The sequence below is a fragment of the Pinus tabuliformis genome, chromosome 2_2, assembly GCF_031772625.1.
Source record: "Pinus tabuliformis cultivar Carrire ecotype Pingquan chromosome 2_2, CPIR1, whole genome shotgun sequence".
NCBI lineage: Eukaryota > Viridiplantae > Streptophyta > Pinopsida > Pinales > Pinaceae > Pinus > Pinus tabuliformis.
The window spans coordinates 1,211,142,769-1,211,155,351 of NC_142300.1; positions in this window are offsets into that span (position 1 = coordinate 1,211,142,769).

Sequence of the window (12,583 nt, forward strand, 5' to 3'; positions counted from 1 at the left end):
CCTTTCTTTGTAAATATTTTTACTTCTCCTTTTCCCATAATAGAGATTTTACTATCAGTCCCAAGTGTGACTTGTGATTTCACATTTTGATCTAAAGCAGAAAACAGGGCTATGTTTCCTGTCATATGGTTACTGCAACCGGAGTCTAGAAACCATATATCATCACTGTTTGTTTCAGCCATATTACAAGCTAACAACACATTATCTTGGCTGATATTTTCTCTAGTATTATTTGCACTAGATCTGTTATTCATATCATGCTTCTTCTTCCTACATTCATTGGCATAATGCCCATATTTTTTACAATAATAACATTGGACATTGGATTTTTCATACCTTTGTCCTTGAGCATGATGTTGTCCACTTTGTTGGCTGCTACCTTGGCCTTGGTTCTGATTTGGATTGCTGCCTCTTCTTTGAGCATTTGCTGGACTGTTCCTTCCACCTCTGTTTTGGCTTCTGCCTCTTCCTCTCTTGTTTCCTTTGCCTTGACCTCTTCCTCTTCCAAAGGACATCTAGGTCTTGAAGTCTTGCTCTAGAGATGAGTTTTCATTTCTACTCAAACTCTGCTCATGTGTTATCAATGATGCATGAAGTTCATCAACTGAAAAGTTTGAGAGATCCTTTGTCTCTTCTATGGTGGTGACAATCACATCAAACTTTGAGGGTAGGACCCTCAACAGTTTCTCCACAATCCTCGTTTCTTCAAGAATCTCTCCATGAGATCTTATTTGTGTGACCAGACCAATCACATGTGTGAAGAATGAGTCAATATTATTTGACTCCTTCATGCTCAGATTCTCAAAATCTCTCCTCAGCAACTGTAGTTTTGTTGTCTTCACTTTCCTCATGCCATGATAGGTTGTCTTGAGAGTTTGCCATGCTTCTTTGGATGTCTTAGCTGCTGCTATCCTTGGAAACACACTCTGGTCCACTGCTTGATACAAAAATACAAGGGCTTTTGAATCCTTATTCCTATTGCTCTTCAACAGATCCTTCTCTGCCTGAGTTAATCTATTAAACTCATTTTCATCTGCTGGTTCTTCAAAACCATCCTCAACTAATTCCCATAAATCTTGTGAGGCAAATAGGGCTCTCATGGTTATTGCCCAATAGTCATAGTTTTTCCCATTAAACTGTGGGAGCTGAGTATTAAAAATACCCATACTAGTGCTGGTGTTGGCCATTCCTTGCACTCTAAACTATGCTTTAAATATTTGACTGTGTATTTAAAAACACTGACTGTTTCTTCAGCAGTAACACAAAAAACTAATCTGAGAAATACCTGGATCCTTTTGCCTGAGACTTCACTATGTTGGAGAAGTGGTTGCAGCAAAAAAAACTCCTTCCTTCAACTTCTTTGACACCTTCAAAGAGCCTGGACAAGCTCTGATACCACTGTTGGGAATTTTTCTGGTAAAATTCCAAAAACAAATTAACTGAACACAGAGACAATGCTCTGTTTATCTCCAGGATCTTAGCACAGGGAAGCTATAACTGATTTCTGAGAACAGAGTATTACATACACCCACAAAAGCTTTGTATTCATTAAAATAAGATTCCTGATACAAAATTCATCCTCTTTCTCTCAGAGGGATTCATCAAAAAAAACATTTCAACAACAAAAAACATTACTCTGTCTCCTTCTGAGATTTTACACTGCTATGTGTAAAAATCTCTTTTACATTCACTGCTGTAAAAAAAACTTTTACATATGCTGCTGTAATACCAAAAAAAGATTCATACATCAGCGCTACTGCGCGTTTCACTCACTTCACATATTCTTCAAAAAAAAATCATTATACGCTCCTGCGTATTACAAAACCTCCAGCACAAAAGACATTAAGCACTGCTTGTTTTTTCTTCGCACTACTGTGCGTTCCACCGTTGCATTACAGAATGGTCAACAACCAAAAAACATAATACTTACGATACATATGCAACCACAAAAAAAATTACATATTTTTTTTCTTTGCCCATACTTCCGTGGTAAAAAAAAATAATAAAATTAAAACGTTTTACCAACAATCTACGACCATGTTAAATTCATTAAATTGCTTTCCTGACAAGCCGGTGGTCTAACGAAAATTTTTACTCCACGCAATCGCAATGAGGTGCAGGCTGTACTTCAAACTTTGACTTCAATCCGACGGCGAACAATCTTCACACTAATCCAACGATCATCGCTCGCCCAAACAGAATGAATGTTACGTCCCGATAGAAAGTGGTTTTGTAAAAAGTACAGTGGACGCGCGTCAAATTTTAATTGCATCGGGGTCATTTGAGGGAATACCAGTCCTTTAGCAAAAGCGGTCTGATGAGCTTGGCGGTTTTCTGTAGTAGTTTCACGGTTGTTGTTTTAATGCTGCTGCATGGCAGTTGAAAGTATAATTTCAACAAAGTCTAATAGACTCTCAGACACGTGGTTTTTTTCTTAAAGTTGTTGTGTAGTCGGCTTTGTGAATGTAAACCCTTTTTTGATTAGGATTGATCTGGTTGGAATTCTGTGTAAGACTTTATGTTGGATGGATTGTTATGCATGCCAGATTGGGCATATTGATTGGTATATAGTAAATTACAAATTGGAGTTATTTACTATGAAAATAAAAATAAAAATATTGTTAAAAGTTTTAACTTGATTTAAAGAAATTTGTGGTGGCCCCAAATTAAGTAACACTTGTTGAATTAAGAGCTCCAGTGTTGAATTAAAGTAATTTGTTGGAGTTATATGTGAGGGTGATTTTATAAAAGTGGTATATGTTACAAACTTGAGTTATTTACGGGGAAAATAAATAACAAGTGTTGAATTAAGAGCTTTAGTCTTCTTGAATTAAGAGCTCTAGTCCTAAATTAAAGTAATTTGTTGGAGTTATATTTGAGGGTGATTTTATAAAAGTGATTTATGCTATAAACTTGAGTTATTTATGGTGAAAATAAGTTTTATGAATCGCCCTGGTTTAATACACAAATCTTAGTTTGAAGTGAAATAAGTTTATGGGTTTCTAAATTTATAGAAAATGTTATTTAAGTAAAAAGTAAAATTGTGATTTTCAAATAAGTTTTGTGTTTTAGCTTTTTGAAGATTTTAAAGAAAGAGAGTTGTGTAGTCATGATAGTTATGGAGTGGTGAAATAAGAGTTATTTTTTTATGTTTTTGAGTTGTGAAGTTTAATATAATTTTATGATTTGCGTTGAGGAATTATATTTGTGATTAAGGAGTCATTAAAGTTATTGGTATTTAAGGATTTATAAGTTTGGTATCATGGATAATGTATTGGTGGAATCTTATTTATCTGACTCTAACAAGTTAGATGGTGAAAACTATGCAAATTGGAAGTTTAAGTTGCAGACTTTGATAGAAGGCTACAATATATGGATGATTATGTCTGGATTTGAAGTCAAGCCAGTGTCCCCTCAAGCCACAGATGTTGCAATTCAAAATTGGGAGCGACGGGAAAACAAAGTGAAGGTGCTTTTGCTGATGTCCGTTAAGGACAACATTATTCCACATATTAGAGAATGCAAAACATCCAAGGAGACATGGGATACTCTCAAAAATTTGTATGAGACGAAGACGACAAATCAAATATTGTATTTAAAGAGTAAGCTTCTTTTAATTAAGATAGAAGAAAACGAAAGTGTCAGTGATTTTATTTCTAGAATTAAATATCTAAAGGAAAAATTAGATGACATTGGTGAATCAATATCTAATACATACTTGGTTATTGAGACATTGAATGGAATACTTGATAAATATCAAATGTTTATCACTGGTCTTTTAGCTAGAGAGAAGGCTCCTACTTTTGATGAGTTGGCAAGTATTCTTATGTAGGAAGAAGAGTGTAGAAAAAGTATTAAACATAAATCTCCCAATTGAGATATAGCATTGATGGCTAAAGGGGAGCAGTCCTTCGAAGGCAAATAGTGGGAGAAAAATAAAGGCAAAAAACCATAAGTAAAATCATTTCGAAGTACACCTTTACCAAGGACAAATGCCAAATCAAGTAGCGATAATGTGTGTTATTACTGTGGAAAACCTGGTCATTTTGTTAAGAATTGCATGAAAAGAAGGTCTGATCAATTTAAACAAAAAAAGCATTCAAGAAATTATGTTGATAGAGATGAAGCAATTAGTCATGACTTTAGCAATCTTAAATCGTATGTGTCCAATGCTGCTTTATCAACAGAGATTGATGATGATAATGCTTGGTTTATAGATTATGGTGCATCAATCCACATGTCATGCAAAAGAGATTGGTTTAATACTTATCATGAGGTTAATAATGCTAGACACATATATTTAGGAGATAATAGATCACATGAAATTAAATGATATTGTTGAAGCATAAAAATTGATAACGTGGAAACTTAGATGTTAAATACACAAGAGGTATTTAAAATAATATTTTATTATATATATAAAATGTATAAGTTGGTTGAATGTTTACAATGAGGCCCTACTTTTATACTTAGGCAGGTGATCTTTCATGATTAGGCATGTCTTTTAGACATGTCTTTTCACTTAACTAATGACTATTTTAGATAATCATTATTATTTACATTTATTTATAATTATTTTATTTTATGTAATTTATATTCGTAACATTGTCCCTTCCTTAAGAAGCTTTGTCCTCAAAGCTATATTGCTGGAAATTGTCTTCATCTTACGGTTGTCATCTCAGTATATGGGCCTTGATGCTACTGGTACCATAGTTTGAATAATTCGCATGGTAACATTGTTTTGACTCCAGGGTCATGTCTATTCCTAAACTGAGAGTTATGTTTCCATTTTTTTTTAATAATGATATATATATATATATATATATATATATATATATATATATATATATATATATATATATATATATATATATATATATATATATATATATATATATATATATATATATTGTATTAGTGTATTAATGTTGTATGAGTAACTAAAAAATACATCTGCAGGCCAAAACGACACACCCCCTTGGTAGATAATTTACGGGAGAAAAATGTCAACAAAAATGTGCAGCAATTTAATGGGACAAAGGAGTCAGACTATCGAATATTGACCATGTTTGTTGGATATTAAAGGAAAGTCGCAACAAATCCTCATTTATGTTTTGCTTTCGAAGGAGCTAATTTCAGAATTTGGGATCTCAAAATGTCTGCAATTGCAGCCCGCGTAAAAATGTCTAGAGTCAGTAGCGCATCTATAAAACTCTTTGTTTTTGCATTCCAGAATCCACGTAAATCGACGCTACCCACGTTTTCAACAAATATTTTTGTGATTTCCAGTATTGTAAGCCAGTGTTTGGCAGGGAGATTATTCCAGTGCATACTCTGCCGCTCAATTGTCAGTGTGATCATTTCGTGGATGTGCATCAATAGATTAATTTCAACGACATCAACGAGCAACACTTCTTGAGACTCTTGGGCGAACTGGAGAATTTCACGGAGCCAGAAAAGGGACAGTTCGATAGCTTCAAGGGCATCTTCCACAATTCCTATGTGATCATCCTCGTTCTTGAAATTGACCATTGTATATATCAGAATTTGAAGAAATGCTCACAGTATTTTCTTCCGGATTCCAATAACACCTGCGCTAGTGTTAATTAAAATATGCGAGAAACGACAAAAGCCATCAAAATGTGGGTTAAATTTCTGAGATCTGTTGAAGAAAGAGGCGTGGGATGTTTCTTGAAAATGTACGCTAAAATACTGTAAACCTTGTCGTCAACAATAGTGTCTGTTGCGAGCGCAAGAAGGTCTCAGATTATGGGGAGTAAACCTTCGTCGTTCAATAAGAGATTTCGAAGTAAAAATCCTCTATACTGATCACACTCTGATGCATTTTGAGGCATTAAACGACTACGTGGTGGATGTGTAATCAAGTCAAATGTGTGTATTTTTCTGAGAACGTCTTTGTGGAATAAGTCGGATTCTTCAATTTTTTCCTCATTCACAATTTCTGTAAGTTGCTCCCTCTCATAATTTCCAAGAGATAATACTTTTGTGTTATCATCAGTTACAATAGGTTCTATTAGAATCTCAGGAGTCAAACTATCATCATAATCTAATTCAATGTCTGAGGGCTCCTTAGGATCATTTATCCAAAGAATTTGAACCTCTTCGATCTGTATACTCTTAGTCAATGATGAATTTTATGTAATAATGTGCTTTCCCATCTCCTCTACAAAATCCCCGTTTATGGCAAAGCTGTCACTAGCAGCTTTAGTAGCATGTTGGGACCCATGTGAAGTGACTTCTGAAATACTTGATTTTGGTGGATTGGCTTTGCTGCAACTAGCTTTGTTGTAATCTTCTTTCTGTGCATGGACTTGACTGCTTGAGGAGACAACTTTCCTTCCACTCTGAATTCTCCCAAATAACTTGCTCCATGTTGCTAAAACAATCCTTGCTCTGTTGGAAATATCTGATGTACGATAAAATCGAAGTTTATTAACAGTCTGCAAGACAGTTGACATTTGAACATGGAAGGATTTATGCAGTGGCAAATGAAAAAGAACCTTGAATAAAACATGTAGCATTGTCATTTGCTCCTCAACTGATGCTACATGGCTATATATTTCATTCTTTGTGATTGCTACTAGGCTTAGTTCTGATCTTCTTATGACTAGCTGAGGCTCAACACCAAAATTCAATATGCTCCAATTATTCCAGCCATTTAGTTCAGGTGGGCTTCTAAAGAATTCATTAGTGTGATGTTGGAAAGGCACCTGAGGGAAATGGTTGATTTCAAAATATATGTTCGTAGGTGTTTCATCATCATTAATCATTCCTTGCATTCTCTATAAATTGTTAGGTTGTTGTTCATTTGATTAGTCTCTGGAGTCTCATTTTGTTCATGCATTGTATATTGTTTTACATCCTAATTTATATTATTCTCATCCACATCAAAATCAACTTTATCTGGATTTTCAACATTATAATCTTCTTGATCTATATCAGCTTCATCAGAATCATTATCTAGATCATTTTCCTTATTATCGATTTCCTTTCGACATTTTTAAACTTCTGCAAATGATTTTTCTAAACGCTAAAATGCTTCTTGAATTTTACTGAAATGCTCAAGATATTCAAGACATGAACGTAATGGCACATTATGCAATGAACAGAGTTCAAAGACTCACATCACTATATTGTGTGCCATGGCTCTAATACCATTAAAGCATAAAAACTGATAGCTTGGAAACTTAAATGTTAAATACACAAGAGGTATTTAAAATGATAATATATATATATATATATATATATATATATATATATATATATATATATATATATATATATATATATATATATATATATATATATATATATATATAAGTTGGTTGAATGTTTATAATAAGGCCCTGCTTTTATACATAGGCAGGTGACCTTTTATGATTAGACATGCCTTTTCACTTAACTAATGACTATTTTAGATAATCATTATTATTTAAATTTATTTATAATTATTTTATTTTATGTAATTTATATTTGTAACAATGGTGATATAACTGTTATGATGCCTAATGGACAAGAAAAACAAATTCAAAATGTGGTGTATGTTCCAGGATTAAAGAAGAACTTAATTTCAATCTCTACTATTATATATCAACATTTAAAAGTTGAATTTGTGAAATCACATTGTTTGGTAAATGATGTGCAGGACAACTACAAGGTTGTTGCAAAATGAATGAGACTTGGAGGCTTACACAAGTTGGATGTAATGAAGAATCAACATCAAGATTTGGCATCAACATGCATGTCAAATATAGAGCTTTGGCATCAAAGGTATGGACACTTAAATCATAATGACCTAATATTACTACAAAAGAAATTGATGGTAGAAGGTCCTCCAAATATTATGGGTGAGCAGTTTGAATGTGAAGGTTGTGCATTAGGAAAACAACATAGGGAAGAATTTCCTGTGCATGAAAATATAAGAAAACATGAAATACTTGAAATAGTGCATAGTGATGTATGTGGTCCAATGCAAACTAAGTCACTTGTTGGAGAATATTACTTTCTTATATTTATTGATAATAACACTAGATACACTTGGGTGTACTTTATAAGAAACAAAAGTGACGTGTTTGAATACTTTAAAGAATTAAAGAGTATGGTTGAAAAGCAAATAGGAAAGAGCATTAAAATTCTTCTATCAGATAAAGGTGGTGAGTACACTTTACGAGATTTGATCAAATATTGCAAAAAAAATGGAATTATGCAACAATTTACAGTACCACATACACCTCAGCAAAATGGATTAGATGAGAGAAATACTAGAACATTAGTTGAATGTGCTCGTAGTTTGTTAAAAATTAAAGGACTTTCTAATCGCTTTTGGGCTGAAGCCATTAATACAGTTCTATATCTTAAAAATAGAAGCCCTACTAAGTATCTTGAGCACAAAACACCATTTGAAGCATTTTATGGTTTTAAACCTAAAGTTAGTCATTTATGTATATTTGGATGTAAGGCCTTTCCTCATATTCCTAAAGAGGATAGGATAAAATTAGATGCCAAAGCTATCAAATGCATTTTTATTGGATATTGTACTGATCAAAAAACATATGAAATGTATGATCCAAATACTCACAAGGTCTTTGCAAGTAGAGATGTTATATTTCATGAGCATTCAGATAAACAAATAAAAGAAGATGAACATAATGTGTGGCAACCTCATGACAACTTTAAGGAAGAAGAAGAAGTTGTGGAATCAACTCAAGCTCAAGAACACATGGACATTCTAGAAGACATGTCAAGAGTCAAAATCCACAAAGAAGTGATGAAGGCACTCCACAGAGAAGAAGAAGAGGAGAAGGTCCTCCAGAGTGTAATGAACCTCTAATAATATCAACACGATAGATTCAAACCCCTATCAGGTATAAAGATTATGCTTTAATGTCTCAAGTAATGACTGTTTTTGATCCCTTAAATTATGAACAAGCTAAAAATCATAAAGAGTGTATGGAAGCTTTGAAAGAAGAATATGAATCTATAATGAAAAATGAAACTTGGCAATTAACAAAATTACCTGAAAATAAAGTTCCTATACGATCAAAATGGTTGTACAAGACAAAACTTAATGCAGATGGTAGCATAGACAAGTACAAGACAAGATTGGTTGCAAAAGGTTATTCACAAAAAGAAGATATAGATTATAAAGATACCTTTGCTCCAGTTGAAAAAATGAATACAATCATAATAATGATAGCATTGACAACTAAATATGATTGGAAGTTACATCAATTAGATGTGAAGTCAACTTTTCTAAATGGTGACTTAAAACAGGATATTTATCTTTTTCAACCAGACGGATTTGTAAAGAAGGGACAAGAACATCTTGTATGAAAGTTAAAAAAGGCTTTATATGGACTAAAACAGGCACCTAGATCTTGGTATGAAGAAATCGATAAAATCTTCTTTCAACAAGGATTTAACACAAACAAAAATGATCCTAATTTGTATGTCAAGGCAGACAAAAATGGGGATATAATATTACTCTCTATATATGTTGATGATTTAATAATAAGAGGGAGTGTTGATAAATTGATTAAAGATATAAAAATGAAGTTATCACAAGAATTTGAGATGAAGGATCTTGGTCAGATGCACTATTGTCTAGGTCTTGACGTATGAAGAGATGATGGAAGGACCTTAATCACACAAAGCAAATATACAAATGAAGTACTAAAGAGATTTCATATGAATGTATGTAATGCATTGATTACTCCATTGGAACAAAATATCAAATTCAGAAGTGAAGATGGAAAAAAAGAGGTGAATGGAACATTGTATCGATAATTAGTGGGAAATTTGAATTATCTCACTACCACTAGACCAGACATTGCTTATGCAGTAAGCATACTTAGTCAACTCATGGCTAAGCCTCATGAAAGCCATTGATTAGCTACAAAATGGGTCCTTCAATATTTAAATGGAACTATCAATTTTGGTATTGAATATACTAATGCTTGTAATGTTGAATTGACAAGTCATTCTGATTCTGACTGGGCCAGAAATCCAGATGACAGGAAATCCACCACTAGAAACGTCTTCAATATAGGATCAGAAGTTGTATCATGGAGCAGTAAGAAACAAGAAAAAATTTCCTTATCATCAACTGAAGTAGAGTATAAAGCATTATGTAGTGCACCTGTGAAGCTATATGGCTCCGAAAAATACTTGAAGATGTTGGTGAAGGTCAACAAGAACCTACAGTGATCAGATGTGATAATCAAAGAACCATCAAATTGGGGAACAATCCTATATGAAATGAAAGGTCAAATCCTATAGACACACAATATCATTTTGTAAGAGAAAAGATCCAATCAAAATAAATTTCCCTGATATATTATAATACAAATGAGAATGTAGCTGACATATTCACTAAGCCTCTTGGGAAGGCAAAATTTGAGTTTTGTAAAAGTAAGTTAATTGTTGTAGAAAACCCAGATTATATTGTAAGCCTAGCTGAGACTTAGACCAGCAAGCATGTCAATTAAGAATACATATGTGTCATATGTATTGTGCTATAGTGTATTTTGTGTGTTTTTCATATGGTTTGAATTAAGGGGGAGTGTTGGATAAACAATAATTTCAACAAATAACGTATTAAATTCCCATCCATCTCGCAGCTTCTAGAGATTTCTTTAGCTTCTTGAAGAAGCCATCACCACCGACTCCTGGTGATCGAGAAGCTTCTCCATTGTATATAAAAAACCCTCTTTGGTAATCAAATGAACAAGTGTGTTTGTGTTCAATTCAGTTTGTTGTGTTCTCTGATTGTTGCGTAGATGACGTTCTTTAGCGAGTAAGCTAGATCCTCCTCTGAATTGTATTTATTTTAAATTTCATCGAGAAAGTAGACTATTGACATAAATCTGAAGATATGCTTAGTCAAATATCACTTTATATCATGTTGTATTGGTTAAACAATGAGAATGAATAAAATAGCAAGGTAAAAAGATCGGCACATACAAATATAATGTCGTTCTTTATCTATATCGGTTAACTCAGAACTAGTCAAACACGTTGATACACAACTCTCCATATATGTTTCATCTATATTGGTCCACACTGGAATCGTAGTTCAATGCCCCACGTATACAAATATCATTATTTTTCTCATCTACGCTAGTCAATGAGAGTTGCATAATGATTTTTTAATGCAACGCTTACTTTGATTTTTACTTTCATCCTTGAATTGACATTTTTTTAAAGTGGATTGCAGATTTTGGACATTCAACAGGTATGGTGCATTGTCAACAATTAACATCCAACAAGTATGGATCATTGTACTGAATAATTAATATTATGTAGCATTGTGAACCATTAATATTTCTCATGAGCCATTTTTTTTGTGATCCCTTTAGATACCCTAATCTAGCATGAACTTATGAACTTATAGGTGTTTTTTATTTGGATGGAAAATAGATATAATCAAGATAAGTGATATCTTAATGTACTTCATGCACTTTGTTTATGTGGATTGAAAATCCCATCATATATTCTTTATAAAAAATATGAAGACTTACAAAGAGCTTATTTATTTTATTCATTATAAAATAATTTATACAGAACCTAGTTTGAGAATCTATAGGGATTCTACCCACTGTCATTTATTTTCTACAACTTGCTAATTATAGCTTACTATTAACTCCTAACTTGTACTAAGCCGACTATAGAATTGTTGAGATTTTTCTGTTAATTAAATTAGGAAAAAATCTCATGAATGTGACAACAATAGGATTTGTTGATAAGTTAGCTCCAGTTATTCCTGAGGAGGAGTTATTGCATCCTATATTTGTTGTGAAAGAATTTATGATTCAGTTTTCTACTCCCAGCTATAAAATGTAAGCCCGTAGAGGATATTGGAGCTGAGAGGGTGTGAGGAATTATGTTGTTGTAATCTCCTCTTGAATAATAAGATTGTCGATGCCTCTATTTTGGTGGATGTAGCCCAGATTGGTTGGGTGAACCACGTTAAAATCTGTGTTTTTTCATGGTTGAATGTTGTGTGTCTTATTTGTGTTTTAAATTCTGTTGTGTTAACTCTAACACTTGGTATCAGAGCGTGATAGATCTACTGTTTGTTGTTGAACAGTGAACCTGTGTGTTGTTAGCATTGCTGCTAGCTGCGTTGAGTTCATATATTTACAGTGGAAAAGCAAGGTTAAGCAGCAGCCGTGAGACCAAAGACCGTCGACGTGTTTTCCAGTCAATCTGCATGGTCGTGCAAGTTGATACACTGTGACACTGTGCCATGCGCTGGTAGAAGAGATCAGATTGGTTATCAATCTGCGTGGTGCCATCGATGAGTGACCCTTCACGAGGACGCTATTTGGTTTGCAGCGTTGAAATGTGAATCTGCAGTGGTTAAAGTGCGGTGGAATGGAGGTTGGAACTGCGTGGCACACCACCTGTTGGAGGACAAAAACGTTTTGTAATGGGTCGCCTCTGTACTATAAAACAACAAGTCGATTTGAAGGTCCTGCGTGCAAGATTTTGAAAGAACGTAGAGTCAAATGTGTGCAAACAGAGTACAACGAGAGAGAGCGACTGGCAGTGATTAAGGTTT